Raw genomic sequence first — 18,417 nt, 5'->3', positions numbered from 1 at the left:
GTTACATAATTCAAAATGTGACACCGTCAAATATTAGTATGAGGTGATTTCTCATTTTTGGTGGAAATTTAGAATTACGATGGTTCTTACTATTTTTGTGTTTTTGTTTTTAATTTTGTTTTCAGAGAGAAATTTCAAAGAGGAGCACAAATGTCCTGTCTTACTCTACTTTTCTGTCACAGATTCTTTTGAAAACCATAAGATAGCAAACGGGTGTAATTTTGATCTCTGAGGAAATGTGTTCTCCAACCCATCTGGACATCTAGCGATGTGCATGTTTTAAAGTTTATATTGTGAAAATGCCCGAACACTCCACATCCAACATTTCCGGTCATGTTCTGTGTCCAAGATGGTCTTGATGTTCCTGTCCAGTTTGACTGAACCCTAGAGAGGTGTCTTCCTGACTTTAGGTTTCCCTCTTTCCTCAAATCATTTATTTTACAAAACCTTTTATTATAAATCCTTTCACTACCCCTTTGTGATGTAAATCTTTTTAAAAGATTCCTTCCGGTTTTACAACCCAGGAATGTCTTTCTCAAAGATCTGGGAACCATTTCTTTGAACTATAATCATTGAACATACCCTTGCTGTCTCCCGGTGTCTGTGAAAGTACAGTAGCCTAACTTCTGCAAAATGTCTTGCTCCCTGGGCAAAACGACCTCCTGGCGTGGTTATTAAGGTGTTGGACTCCTACATGGCTGGCCAGAGACCAGTCCTGGACCTAGTGACTTGCTCTCTCACTTTCCCTCTCTCTCTCTTTTTCTGTCTCTATCTTTCTCTCTCTCAGGTGACATGCCCTCTAGAAAATGAAAATAATAATAATTAATAATACATAAAATGAAATAATTCTATTTTTTTTAATATGAGAAAGCTTACTTTTCCTTTGGAAAAGTCAATAATTAAAGAGAGACGGCCTATGAGCTCCCCGTAGTAGCTTGGAAAGTCTCGCCATCCCTTTCTTTAAATCCCAGTTAGCTCAGATTGCGTTCTGGCCTCTCTGCCCTGTTGGAATAGCCTTGAACAAAGTTTGCCTCACCTGCTTAACTCTGTCCTCTGAAGTTTTGCTTTGATATTGCTAAATTATTAACTTTACATCTTTTTGATACACATATGCACATTATATACTAGGATTCATAAAATCTGAAATAATTCAAGGCAAATCCAACCTATGACTTTTACAAATGTTTGTTTTATTTGTCTCATTTCCTAGTTTTTTAGAACAGTGCACACGCTCTCTCTCTCTTTCTCTCTGTCTCTCTTTTTTCTATCCTAGTAGGTAATCATAAGAAGGAAGAGTAGTGAAGACAGCAGGGAGTTGAGGCGCTAGGCTTCCACATAGCCAACTGCAATTAGAGTCCCAGACCTGGTGGCTTGCTTTCTCACCTTCCTCTCTCTCTCTTTCTCTCATCTCTATCTCTCTCTCTGTCTCTCTCTGGTGAGCTCATGTGCCCTATAACAAATTTAAAAATGATAATAATCAATAAAATTAAATAAATAATTCTTAACAAAAGGAAGAATAGCTATTTCTAATTTTACCAATTGTTACCATTTCTTAGAAAAAGATGTTTGTTGTGTTGGGAGGTGTAAAGTAAATGGATAAAACATGGTTAGAAAGTAATCTGTAAATTTAATTTTCCATGCTATCTCTCCCTTCCAGCTGCCAAGTTGAAAATTGAGAACTGCCTAGTTTTACAAATCCTCAGGGGAAGCACATTTACGATGAATACAAATATCCAAAGAGAAAGTAAATGATGACAACTCAAAATTTTAAAACATATTATTCTCCATAGAGTCTAGAAATAATTGAAAGATTCAATGGGCACTATGGACATAAATATGTTCTATAAAATATTAGTCCTCCAAAATGAAAATATATTTCTCCCACAAAATAATTGTCAGAAATGCTGCATACATTATCAGCATGAAAATTCATAGCACATAGGAGCTTATACATTTGGGCATTTTACAGTAAACTATGAGAATGTGTTTTGTTTCATAATTCCAAATGCAATTGTTTAACAATTTTTTTTCTGATTGGCATATGATTCTCTTCCTAGACCTCATTTAATTATTATTAATGCATGTATATATATTCATATATATGCCATAGCAGGTAAACCAACAGAAAGTTTCTATGCTTCTTTTTGAAGGAGTGACTCCGACCTTCAGGCCAAGGACACACAAAACAATACTGAGCCTCCTTTGCACACGAAGGCCTGGATTATATGTTTGGGAATTAAAACATACATGAGCACACCAAGACCCTTATAGGAAAAATACTTAAGTTTACTAAAATTCTTTTTAACATTATTCTAATTGCGATTTTAATGCAAGATTTCGCACTTTCTTTTTTTAACTTTAAAGATTTTCATCAACTGCTCGTTTTTCCTAAAGCGAAGCCCAATTATTATAAAATGGTACTCACGTTTTTTTCCTCCCCTTCTCCTTCCCTCAATCATCCACCCACACCACCTATTCGTGCTTCAGTGACATAATCTTTGCATGCTTTTCCAGAAAGCCCTCCAAGTTGTTTTTACTTCCATTCTTTTCTTTACTGTTGCAAACATCGTGAGCATTTCTGTAGTCCATGGTACTTTCCCAGTTTTGCCCCCACCACCTGGAACTTTCTATTGGTCTTTAAATCCCGGTTACAAACACTGTTGTCTTTATGGCGGAATGGCGTTAACTACTTATCTCGACTTCCTTCTTTCAGAAGAGTCTTTTCCACAGAGACTGGGAAGTTAAAAGTCTACATTTCTTTTTGTAATTGCCAGAGAGCACATGTGCTCACCAGAAAGAAACAGAGAGAGAGACAGAGAGAGGGAGAAAACAACCCCCTATGGGGCAAATCACACTGCAACCCCCATTCTCCATTTCTCCTTGTCAGGATGAGCCAGGGGGACCAGGATCAAGCCAAAATCAACTATGTGGAATATGGTTTCCTTGACCACTTGACTACTATGGGCCCTAAAATCTCTATTTTCTAGACTCTTCTGCAGCCCAGGGTTGCACCTAGAAGGGATTTGAGATGTATCAGTCATGTATTCCCCATCTTTGGAATGAGGAGGACATAGATTCCACCTCTGCTCCTCTTTCATGGCAAACATTTGGGAGGCATTATTAGTATTATTATTATTGCTATTATTTTCCTTAGGGAAACTGCAGCAGCAGCTGCTGTGCACAGTCTCCAGCTTCATGGCTGTCACAGCTCTGTGACATCTGCTCTACTTGCATGGATAGGGCAGGCTTGTGAGTGTTCTAATGCTAGCTACCTTGATAGTTAAATCCTGTCTGCTTCCTAACTGCAAAAATGACAACTGCTTTTAGTTCTAACACCTTCCAGAAACTTCCCCAATAAGCAACTTCCTGACCATGGAAGAGACTATCACTCTCCAGACACTCAGGTGCATGGTGTCAGTGGGGGGGCCATTCTTAAAAGCCCAGCAAAGTGTGTTTCCTCAGCCCTGCTGTTAAATAGATAGGGTTTTGATGTGCAACTTCAGCAAGCAGTAATTAAGGCTTTTTCTGTTTAAACCAGTCAGGGTGAATTCCATTTTCTACAACTGAATCCTGACCTTTAAAAATGTCATATCCTCTGGGAATACTCTAACTTTCCCAGGCATATAACTGGTTTTTTTTTATGGTATCTTACATACATAAATGGCATTTATTAATTTCTGTTTTCAGACCTATTCCCTACAGTAAAATCTACCACTTTTATGTCGGCCATTTCTATTTCTGTGCTCTTCAAAAAGCAGAACTTTTCTCATATTCTTTTTTTCTTTGAGAGATTTGCCTTCTATTGAATTCGGCAAGTGACTGCTTTGTGATTCAGCTCTGATGGCCTCTGTTAGAGTGAAAACCACCTCCTCTTGTCAGTTTCTCCATTCTGAACAAAATCATAAACTTTTCTTGCTTTTATGACCAGGCAAATATTTGCAACATGCTATTAATAGTCATTCTTTACATTTATATAATTACACGAAATTAATTTCATGCAGGGTATAAGAACATAAATTTTTAACAAACAGTGCTTCCTCACTGATTTGTGATGTTATTTGTAGCATGCTACACCAATGAGAGACTACTGTGGGTATTTATTTTGCTCCAATGAGTATTCGCCTTTCCTGGATTGCCATCTTGTTCTTCTTGTGATATGATAATACCGTTAATATCTAAGAGGGCATGCCCCATTCTTCTTTCAATAAAGTTCCTTGCTATTCTCATTTTTCATTTTTATTTTGTCCAGATGGAATTTAGAATTCATTTAATGTTTTAGCAATCTCATTGGAATTGTACAAGATTAAGTTGAGGAAGTATTCATAGATTTGAACATTAAGTCTTACTATCTTAAAACAAAGGAGAGCTCTACTCAGGTTTTCTTTGATTCTGTAATAAGATTTTGTATTTTAGCTCATGTAACTCTAACATTTATTCTAATCTTCATGCTTAGGAGCTTATATTTTGAAAGGAGATTTTAAATACATTTTAGTTCATAAATATTAAACATAATTATTTCTATTTTTTTTACATTTTATTTTATTGTTTTCTTTTACAATCACCATGTATCATTACAGCATATTAAATGTGTTTTCCCATGATGAATACTCTGTATATTGGTCCAGTCAAAGACATTAGCATACATATTATCTTCAATAAATAATTTTCCATTTTTGTGTCCCTTAAATGTTTTGCTTTTTCCTTTTCCCCTTCAGTCTCTCCCTCTTACCTCCCTCATTACTCACCCTCCTCCCACTCTGTCTCTAGTGTCCACAACTGCTATCCATGCCTTTATACATTCCAATCTTCCAGCTTCTGCCTTCGAGTATAGGCATTTGGTATTTACTGAGTGGAGACACACAATGCCTCTCTTTCATAGTCTGGCTCACTTCACTTATCAGTGAATCTTTCATATTTGTCCACTTTCTATCAAATGTCAGGGTCTCATTGCTTTTTGTGCCCGAGTAGTATTCTGTAGAGTATATGTGCCACACTCTTTAATCCATTCATCTGTTCCTAGACATTTGGGTTGGTTCCATGTCTTAGTAATTGTGAACGATGCTGCAATAAACATGAATGTACAAGTGTGTGTTTGTTTGTTTGTTTTTCAACTGAGTGTATTCCTATCTTTGGAGTGGAACTACTGGATCATACAGTTGGTCTACTTATAGGTCTTTGAGAAACCTCCACATTATACTCCACAGTGGAACAGAATAGGAGAAGTATTTTTTTCTCCACAGCCTTGCCAGCACTTATCATTAAAGCATAGGCAATAATCCCAAAAATAGACAAATGGGATTATATCAGCTTAAAATGCTTGTACACAGCAAAAGAAACAAACAATTAGATTGATCAACAATCCTTAGAATGGGAGAATATATTTTAAAACTATTCCTCAGTTAAGGAACTGATAACCAGAATATACAAGGAATTCGAGCAACTTACCTGAAAAAAAAAAAATAATCAACCCAATTAAAAGATGGGCAAGTTGGAGCTGGCAGATGGCATGGTGGTTAAGGCACTGATTCTCACATAACCAATCATAGTTTGGGTCCTGGGTCTGGCTGCTTGGTATCTCTTTGTCTCTCTCTTCTTCTCTCTTTCATGTACCTGGCATGATTTTTAAGCAACCAGGTTTAGAACTTGCACTCCAGTCAACCATATGGGAATCCAGTGCCTTAATCACTATGTCACCAGCTGGCCTCCATGTTTTTACTTTTAACCTGTGCTATTAAATTTTTACATATGCTTTAGAAGCAATCAATTAACTTTATTTACTTGTTCTCAATAGAGTGTGCATACACACATGACAGAGAGAGAGAGAGAGAGAGAGAGAGGGAGGGAGAGAGGGCAGTATCTTCCAGGTCTTGTCATCCACGGTCCCTTTCCTCCAGGCCTTCAGTTTGTCAGTATCTTAGCACTGGAGCATGTGCTCAGCCTCAATTAACTTTGTTTTTAAGAAAGATTTGGGAATGTTAACTTTATAATCTAACAGTGTTACGTAATTATCGCTATTAATAAACATTAGATCTGGTGTTTCTTTGGACATCGTCTAGGCTTTCAGATTTTTAAATAATTTTTCTGCCTTATAAAATTTTTTATGTGAAATGCATCTTTCCTCTGACGTACTAGTGATGTAGAACATGAAACAACGAAGTTCTATTAATTATATCAAAATTGGAGCTTATTTTTTTCTGATTTTTGAATATGAGGGAAAAAGTAAACTAATGTCCAATAGCTAGTTATATAAGATAGGGAAATCTGCATGGTTTACACCCTGTTTACCTCTCTCCATTTTCCAATTTTCATTCATGAATTATAGAATTTTAAATGGGATATTGCCACTTTTATACTATTAATTTTTAATTTTCTATTAGTATCACACTTATGTATTGTATTGTGCTTTATTCTGTTTACTTGCAATGTTTATAGAATTCTTACATTGATGAAAGATACAATAAAGCCCATTTCAGGATGCCAATATTAGTTAAAACAGTACTCAGACCTACCAGTCTAATTAAAATTAAAAAAAAAAACTTGAACTCTAACAGTATATGATTATTCTTAAAATTCATATTAAGGTTGTTCCCATTACTATATTCATAGAGCATTGTGTCAGAAGTCACAAAGCTCCTGATATATTTAATTTTATCATATTTTCTTTAATTGCTAACACAAGGAACAAAAGAAAAGTTATAATAAATACTCATATACAACAATGTCAAGAAGATAACAAAATTTCACTTCAGCTTCTAGATCAGTCATGTCCTCATTTCTCAATAGAATGAAAGTTCACAGACACCAATTTTCATCTCTCTTTCAATCCGTATAAAGTGGTTACCAAATCAACTTTTTTGTATTTTCTATTTTTATTGCCAGAGTGCATGTACACTTGCTAGGGAGGGAAGGAGAAAGAGACAGAGAGAGAAGGCACCACCCCAATGGAGTGTAGTCACACCGTAATCCTTTTTCTCCATTTCTCCTTCCCATCAGGATTTCGGACATTCACATCAAGGCATCCGGTATGTTGTTCAAGTCACCGGGGCTGGGATTCAAACTGTGGTCAGCCACGTGTGGTTCAGCTCTCATCGTACAGTACTTAACCACTACACTCTGGGGCTGGCTTCAAAAATTATTTTCTGAAAGTCAAGAGTAATTGAAAATATTCTCAAATGGACTGGCTGTATGTTACTTTATGAAGAAGAATCCCTCGATAAAGGTGAGAGGAGGTTTTGGAGGTGACAAGTACGCTTATGGAACAGATTGTGGAGAAGGTTTCATGAATGCATACTTATTCACAAACTCAAATCGCAGACATTACATATGCTTAGCTCTTCGTATTATCTGTCTTATTTTAATAGAGTGGTTTTAAAAATGAAAGAGATAAGAATATGCTCGTGTATTTTGTTTGTTTCATTGTTTTGCTATAGGGCACATGTGCTCACCACAGATAGAGAGGGGAAAAGTGAAAAATCTCTCCCCAGGGTTGATAACCACACTGCAATCCTTTCTCCTTCGTTCTCCTCTCAGGATTTTGGGCACGTATGCACAAGTACCCAGTGTGATTTTCAAGTCATCAGATCTGGGACTTGAACTATGAAATCTGCCACCTTAACCTCTACACCAGCCGCTGGTCCACATTCGTAGTTTAAGTAAGTTCTGTGATTTGGGATTTGTGATATGGGCTTTGGTGTCAATCAGTGTTGCCCTGGAGTTTCTACTCTATTCTCATTATCTATGTATAACAATCCTGTAAAATCTACTTAATCTCTGTTCTTGTTCTTCTTCAAAAGGTTAACTATACCTGATACCTGATGGAATTTCTCTGAAGATGTGATGAATTCATGAATGAAAAATAGTACAGTGCTTGATATAACCTAGCATTTGATAAATGTTAGCTGGAGGTTGTATATATATTATGATAATTGTATTTTTTTAAAGAACTATTTTGTTAACTTTATTTATTATTATTATTATTATTTTCCAGTTTGATCAGAGAGAGAGAGAAAGCGAGCCAGCAGGTCTAGGACTTGAACTGTGGTCAGTCATGGGGGAGGATAGCATCCTTAACTACCATGTCACCTGCCAGACCCAACGATACTTTTATTTTTAAACAGTTATTAAAAATATGTACAGATCAGAATGGCATCTACAGCGTCCATGGTAAATATCAGAACAGTTACGTGACTGATCAGAGTGGTTTGTTTGTCCTACTTTCTGGCGCTCACTTGTTAAATATCTGATGTATGAAATGTAAAATTTAAAAATTACATGCTAAGAGAAAACTACATGCATACATTACTTTGTAGTTGTACTGATATATCCCAGTGTTTTGTCTACTTATGTATTAAAAAGTATATGTAAACAAGCAATGTCCTCTGATTTCCTGAGGAAACAAAACACATAATTAGATTTTGAACAAATTACAATATTAAATACCACAGGAGAAATTAGCCAACCTTACAGTGATTAATTTAATAGCATAAGCTCTTAATGTCATTTTATAATATAATAGTAAAGACTACAGTAGAGAATAAATTAACACAGTTTTAAAATTAATTTTAGGTTGAAATGTGGAATTGTGGAAATTATGATGTAAATTGTCTGGTTTAAAAAACTAATGTAATTTTATATATTGAGGGCATGCCCATCATAATTTTGAATGAATACCTACATAAACCTTAATATTTCAAACTGAGTCATTAAAATATTATGCTAGAAACTTTCAAGGTCTAATTTCTTTTTTTTTTTTTTTTTGGAGAGGTTATTCGCTATAGGGCACGTGCACTCGCCAGACAGACAGAGAGAGACGGAGAGACAGAAAGCAAGAAATCACCCCCCAGGGAGGATGACCACGCCACAATCCCTTCTCCTCCGTTCTCCTCTCGGGATCTTGGGCACGCACGCACACGCGCCCGGCGTGAGTTTTAAGCCACCGGGTCCGGGACACGAACCACGGTCAACTACGTGGGAGTCCAGCAACATAGCCATTATGCTAACTGCTGGTCCCTCTTTTTCGTAGAGACTATTTTTGCTGCAGGATGTGTGTGCTAGCTAGAAAGATAGAGAGACAGAAAGTAAGAAATAACCCCCTAAGGGAGATGGCCTCGCCGCTATCTCTTCTCCTCCATTTTCTTAGGATTTTGGGCATGCACTCAAATGTGCCTGGCTTAAATTTTAAGCCACTGGATCCAGGACTCGAACCAGTTCGACCATGTGGGAGTCCAGCACCTTAACCACCTGCTGGTCTCTCAAGATCTAATTTCTGAATTATGTTGGCAATTAAATAAGCAGGTGTCATGCACATGCATATTATACCAGGATGTGCTCAGTGGACTATACAGACTGCAGCGTGTCCTCTGAGAAATACTGAATGAAAGTAATTTTGTCACATGGATTTTTGTCTGTAAAAGGGAATACATTACAATGTCATGCAAACACAATATAATAAAAATATGTTTTGAATTATTTAGATCATCTCGTAGCACCTTCCTGTTTAATTAAATACATATTTTTAGGGCCAGACTGTGGCCTGCAGGCTAAGGTGACTGGATCCCACATGGCTGATAGTGCGGTTCAAGTCCAGTACCCGGCAGCTTGAGAAACACCCTGGGCACAAACGGAGGGGAGATGGAGGAGAAAGAATTGCTGTGCGGCCATTCCTCATGGGTATGCTTTCTCACTTTCTCTCCCTCTCTGCCTCTCTCAGATGAGGGCAAATGCCTTCTGAAAAACTTCCAATATAAATAAATAAACACACACTTTTAAATAGCAGAATATATGTCACAAACTGGAAAATAGAACTACTTGCATGATCAATATTTATAAATTTATTTTATTATTTGATGCTGTAATTTTTAATTTACGTTTCATTATTGTATATCTTTGTAAAGTACAATATGGATTTATAAAAGATGCATGCAAGTTGTGATTTATTTTCAGACAAATTATAAAATCCATGTAAGAAATGACAACACAGGAAGGAAAAGGGACTTCAAAATGATTCTTAAATCATTTGCATCTATATGCCTTTTCCAAGTCAACAAGTAAATCCTCAGTATAAAAAAGAGGGGAAGAAAATGCGATAATTAAATAGATCAATGCGAATCACAATGCAAATAGGTGCTGTTCTGAAAAGGTACACTCTTACCTTACACAGATAGGAATTTGCAGCTACCTCAGTTAATAAAAATGACCACAATCATTACAAGTTAGTAAATTGTACCACGAAGGGGAAATCCAGATCTGCAGAAGAATTATGCAGACGGGGGTTAGGAACACAGTTCATATATTTATATATATGCTCAAAAACTATTTCAGAAATTAAAATAATATTGATGTGTGTATATAAAAGAAAATGTTACTAATGGAGATTAGGACCCAGAAAAAGAGGTTGTGTTACTAAACTTCACATAGAAACAAGGGCATTTCTTTCCAATATTGATGTGTGTATATAAAAGAATAATTACCAGAGATGATAATTGATATTGACACACTTTTAGTCAGATATTTTAACTAAGAACTGGTTGAGGATAATTATTTTCAGTTCACAGTGTGGATCAATAAAACTGACTGACAAAATGTGGACAAGGGGATTAGTTCTAAAAACACAGAATCCTGCGTGGAGAAAGGACAGTCACTTACCTTATTTGGTTCCTGTTTTGCACATCTGTAAGTGTAAGAGGAAAAGAAAAACACATTACAGGGGAGAGCTTTAGAGAATTGATCTGATTTATTTTTATCATTAGTATCAGGCTTAAATCCCCTTTCTTATATGTTATATTATTGCATTTCCACATGGCATTTCTGCTTTCTCAGCACATTTTTTCCAAAAAATTATCTTTTCACATCCTCTTACATCCTTTCCTCCTCTGATGGGGAAGGTGTCGTTCTGTCCAGTAGTGTGAAACCAAGTTGCTCTAATCATTTTATCTCATCCGTTAAACGATGGCTTGGAGGTCTGTAGGAGGCATGGTGGTTAAGGTGCTGAACTCTCACATGGTCAACCACAGTTCAAGTCTCAGAACTGGTGGTTTCAAAATCGCACTGGGAGCGTGGGCATGCATGCCTAAGATCTCAGGAAGAGCATGGAGGAGAAGGGGTTGTGGTGTGGCCATCTCTACCTGGGGGGTGATTTTTCCCTTTCTCTCTCACTTTCTCTCTCTGTCTCTCTCTGGAGAAAACACATGCCTTATGGCAAAAACTTTTAAAAAATATATTGTCGATAAGTTTTCACAGACACTTCAATGTTACTAATGGAGATTAGGACCCAGAAAAGGAGGTTGTGTTAGTAGACTTCACATAGAAACAGGGGCATTTCTTTCACTGACTCAAAAGGAAAGTGAGTACGGAAATGTTTGGGTTTCTATCTTCAGTGGCAGAAGAACATTCCTTAATGGCTCCTTGTTTCCTTTTGAAATAGGAAGTTACATTACCTCTGGAAGATAAGGGAACAGGCTATGATGTCCACTGTCTAAGATGACAAAAATTATCACTGAAAAGGATCAAAGAAAATAAAATAGGATCACCCAATAAAATCGAGCTGCGATAAGGGATGAGGTTGAAGATCAGGAGCGTTTAGTGACTGATCTGTGCGGCTCAATGAGTAGGCCCAGCGCAGCTTAAAACATGGATCCAAGGAGAGAAGCGAGTATTTGTACTAAAGTTTGGTTGGGGATTTTTCATGAGGAAGCATGCAGTAAAAATGTAACGAGATATTTAGAAGGCTGGGAGAGGGGTGTGTAAAATGTGGGGCCATGACGTCTAAATAAAATGCATAGAGGAATGAAAGCAGGAAAGAGCTAATAGAGAAATGAGGGGGAGCGGGCACAGGAATTCTGCTGAAGTAGAAAGCCGTGTGTGGGGAGTTGCCGAAGGAGTGAGCTGCGTCTACAGGAGGCTGTGTTGGAAGGATAAATGGCTAGTTGACTATATTTAAATTCACTAAGATATACCTCGTTCTGTGCAGTTGTCTCAGAGCAACATGTGGACCCTTGTTATTTATTGATTCAATTCCCTTAAAGAAACTTACTTCTATCTTACCTTCGCATGCATTTGCTGTTCCATTTATTAAACTGTGTAATGCAGGGACATTAATTATCCTTATGGTAGTCTGGCTTTTTCTGTCCTCTGTCATCATGTGAGCAATGATTAATCGACTATTATAATATCCTAAGCTTTTCTCTTAATAAATAGTTTTATACTTCTTTCAAGTCGATCCTCTCCCTTGCAGTTCTAAGTCCCTATTTTACTTCTGTGAGTTTTGTTTATTCATTCCATTTATTTTACTTCTGTGGAGTTTTGTTTATGGGCTCAATTTATTGTGTTTTTTTAAGTTTCTTTCTTCCTAGAGAAAGAATCCCAACAAGATCTTCGTGCCACAATCTGCCCCCAGCTCATGCATCCCAGGCTACAGGCATGCATGTGTGCCTACACGTTCTAGGTGCCCCCAGGAACTGAACTCTGACCTTCACAGACGGATTCATTACCTCGCACATTGTCTAGCCCATCCATTTATTCCCTTTGTACTTTGATTCTCTTCTACCATTTCTTTATCTTTGAACTTAGATCATTTGAGGCCTGCTCTTGGTATAGACAGACGTATCCTGTACCACGTGTCCTGCTCATCATAAGAAGCCACGTCTTCCCTTTAAGATGACAAGCATAGCTTCTCCCCACAGGTCATGAACCAAGATCATCTGTCCAGAGGTTTTCCTCAACCATTGCCTTCAAGGCAGTTTCAACATCTCCCAATTATTCCAGACGTTTTGTTTCATTGTCTTTATAACACTTGTCATTGTCTTAAATGTCAAGTTTTTTGTTTTGGAAGTTTTTTGCCATAGGGCGTGTGTGCTCACTGGAGAGAGACAGAGACAAAGACAGTGGGAAGGAATGTGAGAAAGCACCCCTCAAGAGGAACGGTCACACAGCAATCCCCTCACCTCTACTCTCCTCTTGCGATCCTGGGCATGCATGCACATGCACCAGGTGTGTCTCAAGGCACTGAGTCCAGGACTTGCACTGCAGTGGGCCATGGGGTAATGTTGGCATTTATTATTTGTGGTTCTCTACCCTTCCAGAAGATAACCACCATTAGAGCAGGGGCTTTATATGTTAACTAGTGTATTTTCAAACAACAAAAATAACATCTAAAAGTTGCAAAATGCTCCACAAATGTTTGTTGACTCAGAAGCAAACTCAGCGACCATAAAACCTATGATGTCCTTTATTGGGGAAGAACATCACAGTGAGATTGGGTCGAATGAGAAATTGGCTGATATGAAAAATTTAGGGAAGAATTGTTTCTTAAAACTGCCCAGCATAAAATTAGTACATATTCAAAGGTTGAATAACTGTGGCACTTAGGATTACAGAACAGAAAATACAGGGCTGGCAGGTGGCGCAGTGATTAAGGAAATGGATTCCCACATGGCCAACCACTGTTAGAGTTCTGGACCTGGAAGGTTGCTTTCTCACTCTTTCTCTCTCTGGTTAAATTGAAAAATAATAACAATAAATAAAATTAAATAAATAATTCTTTTTTAAAAAGAACAGAAAAAGGAACCAGCAGTTAGCGTAATGGCTATGTCACTGGACTCCCACGTAGTCGACCGCAGTTCGCATCCTGGACCTGGTGGCTTAAAACTCAGGCCGAGCGCGTGTGCGTGCATGCCCAAGATCCCGAGAGGAGAATGGAGGAGAAGAGATTGCGGCGTGACCATCCCCCCTCGGGGGTGATTTCTTGCTTTCTGTCTCTCTGTCTCTCTCTGTCTGTCTCGTGAGCGCATGCGCCCTATAGTGAAAATCTCTCCAAAAAAAGAACAGAAAATAGATATTATAACACTTCACAAAATATAGATTATATAGATTAAAAAATTGTAAGTCTGATTTTCCTCAAATTTCTCTTAGCAGGCAATATATACTATGGAAAATTGAAATATGAAATAAAATAATTTATGTTTATCAGTACTGACAATATTTTTCTCTAGTATTAGAGGTATCTTTCAGAAGTCAGTACAATTCTTGGTAAAGACAAAATGATCTATTGGGTCATCAGAAAATCATGACATACTTTTCCATTTTCTATGCAAAAATATGCCACGACTTTTCTGACAACCCAATATTATACATATGAGCAATTCCTTCCTAGTCACTTAATTCTATTTTTATCTTTATGACAATTTTTTTTAATTTTCCATATTTAACTTTATGGAAAATTAATTTGCATATTTTATTGAAATGCCATGGTAATGATGTAACTCATTTTTTTATATACATAACACAGCCTCCTTTTACTTTTTGGGACTATCAGTGTCCTGCTCATATTCTTTGGGGCCTTCCTAATTCAGTGCACAGAGGCTTACTTCCACCTGAGAGTAACTCGGCTTTCTGGTGGGATTCTCCTCCCGGATCACTCTGCCAGTGTATGCAACCTGGAAGTACTGGAGGGTGAACTTCTCCCAGAGCAGACATCATCACACGCTTGGTGGGACTTGATGTGTCAATGTCTCAGATGTCTCACTCCCAGGCATGATAAAGTCTGAGACATGTGCTTTTCTCTTTAGCCACAAGACTGAACTCCCATCACCCCCAGAGTGGGCTTCATTGTACTTCCCTTATGAGTTGCCTTCCCTCCCCTACTTGTGTCTCCCATCCCTTGCTGCTATTTCCCACATTTCTCAAATCTTGCATTTGAATTTCTATCTCATTGCCCTTTTCCTAGAAAACTTGTGTTAAGACTTATCCAAGTATAACTTTATTTATTTTTTTTGAGAAGTGTTTGCTATAGGGTGCGTGCGCTCACCAGAAAGACAGAGAGAGACAGAAAGCGAGAAATCACCCCCCAGTGGGGGATGGCCATGCCGCAATCCCTTCTCCTCCATTATCCTCTCAGGATCTTGGGCATGCACGCACACGCGCCCGGTGTGAGTTTAAGCTACCGGGTCTGGGACTCAAACCGCGGTTGACTACATGGAGTTCAGTGACATAGCCATTATGCTAACTGTTGGTCCCCCAAGTATAAGTTTACATAAGGAGAGATATCTGGAATAATTTTTTATTGATAGTCAACATAATCTTAAGTTTTTCTTTTTTAAAAAATAACTATTTTATTTAACTTTATTTATTTTAATTTGACCGAAGAGAGAGAGAGAAAGAAAGTGAGAAAGCAAGCTGCCAGCTCCGGGACTCAAACCATGGTCAGCCATGTGGGAATCCAGAGCCCTTAACCACTACGCCACCTCCAGCCACTTTAGGTTTTTCTCTTTTTTTTTTTTTTTTTTTGGAGAGCTTTTTGCTATAGGGCATATGCACTCGCCAGAATGACAGAGAGACAGAAAGCGAGAAATCACTCCCCAGGGGGGAGGGCCACGCTGTAATCCCTTCTCCTCCATTCTCCTCTCAGGATCTTGGGCACGCATGCACATGTGCCTGGCATGAGTTTAAGCCACCAGGTCCAGGACTCGAACAGCGGTCAGTTACATGGGAGTCCAGGGACACAGCCACTACACCAGCTGCTGGTCCCAGGGTTTTTTTTAAGAGTATTTTCTGCTTTCTTCTCTGTGTTTCACACTTTTTATAAAACTGGATGTCCAGGTTAGTAATGTACAGTTAACATGCAGTTACTGAGACTACTGGATTTACGGCATTATCTTCAAGCTATATCTCTTGTGCTTTACATGTTCGTTCGTTCATCTAATCATTCACTTTCATGTCTATTTCCAATTCTGCTCTTTGCTGTTCATAAACCTTCTTTCCATCAACTTATTTTTCCTTTTGTAACTCTTTAAAATTGAAGAATAATATGCATACAGAAGAGTGCAGGTAAGAAGGCAGCTCGATGAATTTCAAGAAACTAAAAATCATAAAAACAGTACTCTGATCAAGAAACAAATATTACTACTATCCCACGGTGCTCCCTGTCCACTTCTATTTTACTCCATCATAGAGGTATAACCGCTTTCGTGACTTTTAGTAACGTAAGTTAGTCTCGCCGGGTCGGAGCGGTGTGTAAGCGGAGCTGTGCTCAGTGCACTCAACTGCCCCTGACGCTCTTGCTCCATTTTGGGTTGTGAATCTGAGCGATACTGTTCTGTGGCATTAGAGGTCATCCTTTCTTTTTCTGGCTTACTTATTCATTATTTGACTATAATACAATGTGATCTCCTTTAGAAAATCATTGGTGCCAGCAGATGTTTAGTGGTTAGGGCGCTGGACTCACCCAGGCCTGACTGTAGTTTGAATCCTAGACCCGGCGGCTTGAAAATCACACTGGGTGCTTGTGGGTGCGTGCCTGAAATCCTAAGAGGAGAATGAAAGAGAAGGGACAGTGGTGGGGTCATCCCTCCCTTTGGTGATGTTTCTCATTTTCTCTCTCTCTCTGTCTCTCGGGCAAGCACACATTCCCCATAGTAAAAATTTCTCTCTTAAGAAAGAAAAATTGGTAACTGGAAGCTGATACACAGGTAGAACTGATCTGAGCTTCCAGCGCAGGACTAGAGATGAACATATTTATGGATTCCTCTTGGGTTTATACTTCAGGAATGGAATTGTTGGGGCAGAGGCATGTGCATACTTAGCTGCAGAACATACTGTCAGCTTTCCAGAATATTCCACACAACCAAACACCCCCCAAACCAGTGTTTGAGGGTTTGGGTTGCTCCTTATTCTCCTGAATACTTATTCGGTAGCTTCCATATTTTTAATTTTGTTCCTTTGGTTGCATAGTAGTATTCTACTATAGGATTGTGTCTTTAAAATGTTCAGGGTGTTTTGCCTTTCTTTCATTTTTAATCAGCTTTACTGAAGTATAATTTACATATAATAGCGTGCAGTTGCACGAGTTTGGACAGATGTATGCGGTCACATATCTACCGTCGCAATCACACAATTTCCATGATCTCAGACATTTAGAGGCATATTTTGTTTAAACTCTTATTTTGGTTTTAAATAAGGCTTAATAAATGTTTTCTTTCTTTGTGCTTTAAACATCAATGCATGATGTGTTGATAAGACTTCTTCGTCATTCAGTTATTTTGGCACCTTTATTGAAAAAAAATTGTACACATACAGATGTAATTTTGGAACTCATTTTGTTCCACTGATTAATGCTTGGCTTTATGGAAATCACACACTCTTTTAAGTAAATATGGCTTTATACTTAGGTATAAAATTAAGTAAGTAATGTATATGCTCCATGTTTGATTTTTTTCAGAAATGTTCTGCTATTCTAAGACCTTTAAATTTTCACAAAATTTTAGAATCTAATTAGCAATTCTTATTTTAAAGTTCTTGCTCTTCTGATTTTGTGTTTATGGAATGGGAATTATTGATCACTTTAGGGGAAACTCTTTGGTATTTTTTAATATATGAATGTGAACTGTCATCCATTTAGTACTTTACTTCTTAATTTATTTCTGTAACTTAGTATACAGTTTTCTCTATCTTTTGACATACTTTTCCATATGTAAAAAAACAGTCTTAGTGATTCATTTTCAAGAGTAGTTTAACAAAAGTGTTTAACTAATCGATGTAACAGCCCCAGAAAGTACACATTTCTGAAAAATTTTTGAACAAACAAAACCCCAAAATGATAAACCATACTTGAGAAAGGATTTCCTAAGATGGAAAGAACTTTTGTTCCTTTTGACTTTCTGGTTATTCTCTCTCCTCAGGACATTTTGCAGGTTTCTGTTCATGGACTTGAACTGATCCTGTGCCTTACTACCTAATAAAGGAATTATGACATTTAGGTGATGTTAGGGAAGATTGCACACCCCACAGTATTCAGCCAGTGAGGAACTGGGGGATGCACTTGCACACAAGGGAATAAATTGCTTGTTGTAATGATTAGGGTGTTCCTGCCAGCCAGATGCCTGATCTTTCAAGATCACCCTTATTTATTTATTTATTTTTTTAGAGGTTTTGCTATAGGGTGCGTGCGCTCGCCAGACAGAGAGAGACAGAGAGATAGAAAGTGAGAAATCATCCCCCAGGGGGAATGGTCATGCTGCAGTCCCTTCTCTTCCATTCTCCTCTTGGGATCTTGGGCATGCACGCACACGTTCCCAGCGTGAGTTTTAAGCCACCGGGTCTGGGATACGAACCGCAGTTGACTACATGGGAGTCCAGCGACATAGCCATTACGCTAACTGCTGGTCCCGCAAGACCACCCTTAAAGTCTCGCTTCCCCTATCTCATCTCTGGCATTGGATGGATGAGCACATTTCTCACAGTTGAGTATTTAATATGGTTTCTGATATAAATGGCATTACTATTTTAAGTTTTACTATTAATATGTGGTATTACCATTTTTTTAACATTGATTTTCTAACTTTTTTTTTCTTTTCTTTGGAGAGGTTTTTGCTATAGGGGGCATGTGCTCACCAGAAAGACAGAGAGAGACAGAGAGACAGAGAG

The 18,417-nt window shown here is 37.9% G+C and overlaps 1 pseudogene; it reads right to left on the bottom strand.

Moving 5' to 3' along the window:
- LOC102476625 (THO complex subunit 2-like) overlaps nucleotides 1–18,417 on the bottom strand; it is a 56,216-nt pseudogene that overhangs the window by 11,929 nt on the left and 25,870 nt on the right.

This window comes from Tupaia chinensis, unplaced genomic scaffold (assembly GCF_000334495.1).
Source record: "Tupaia chinensis unplaced genomic scaffold, TupChi_1.0 Scaffold000364_1, whole genome shotgun sequence".
Taxonomy (NCBI): domain Eukaryota; kingdom Metazoa; phylum Chordata; class Mammalia; order Scandentia; family Tupaiidae; genus Tupaia; species Tupaia belangeri.
This window is presented reverse-complemented; position numbering and strand designations above follow the sequence as displayed.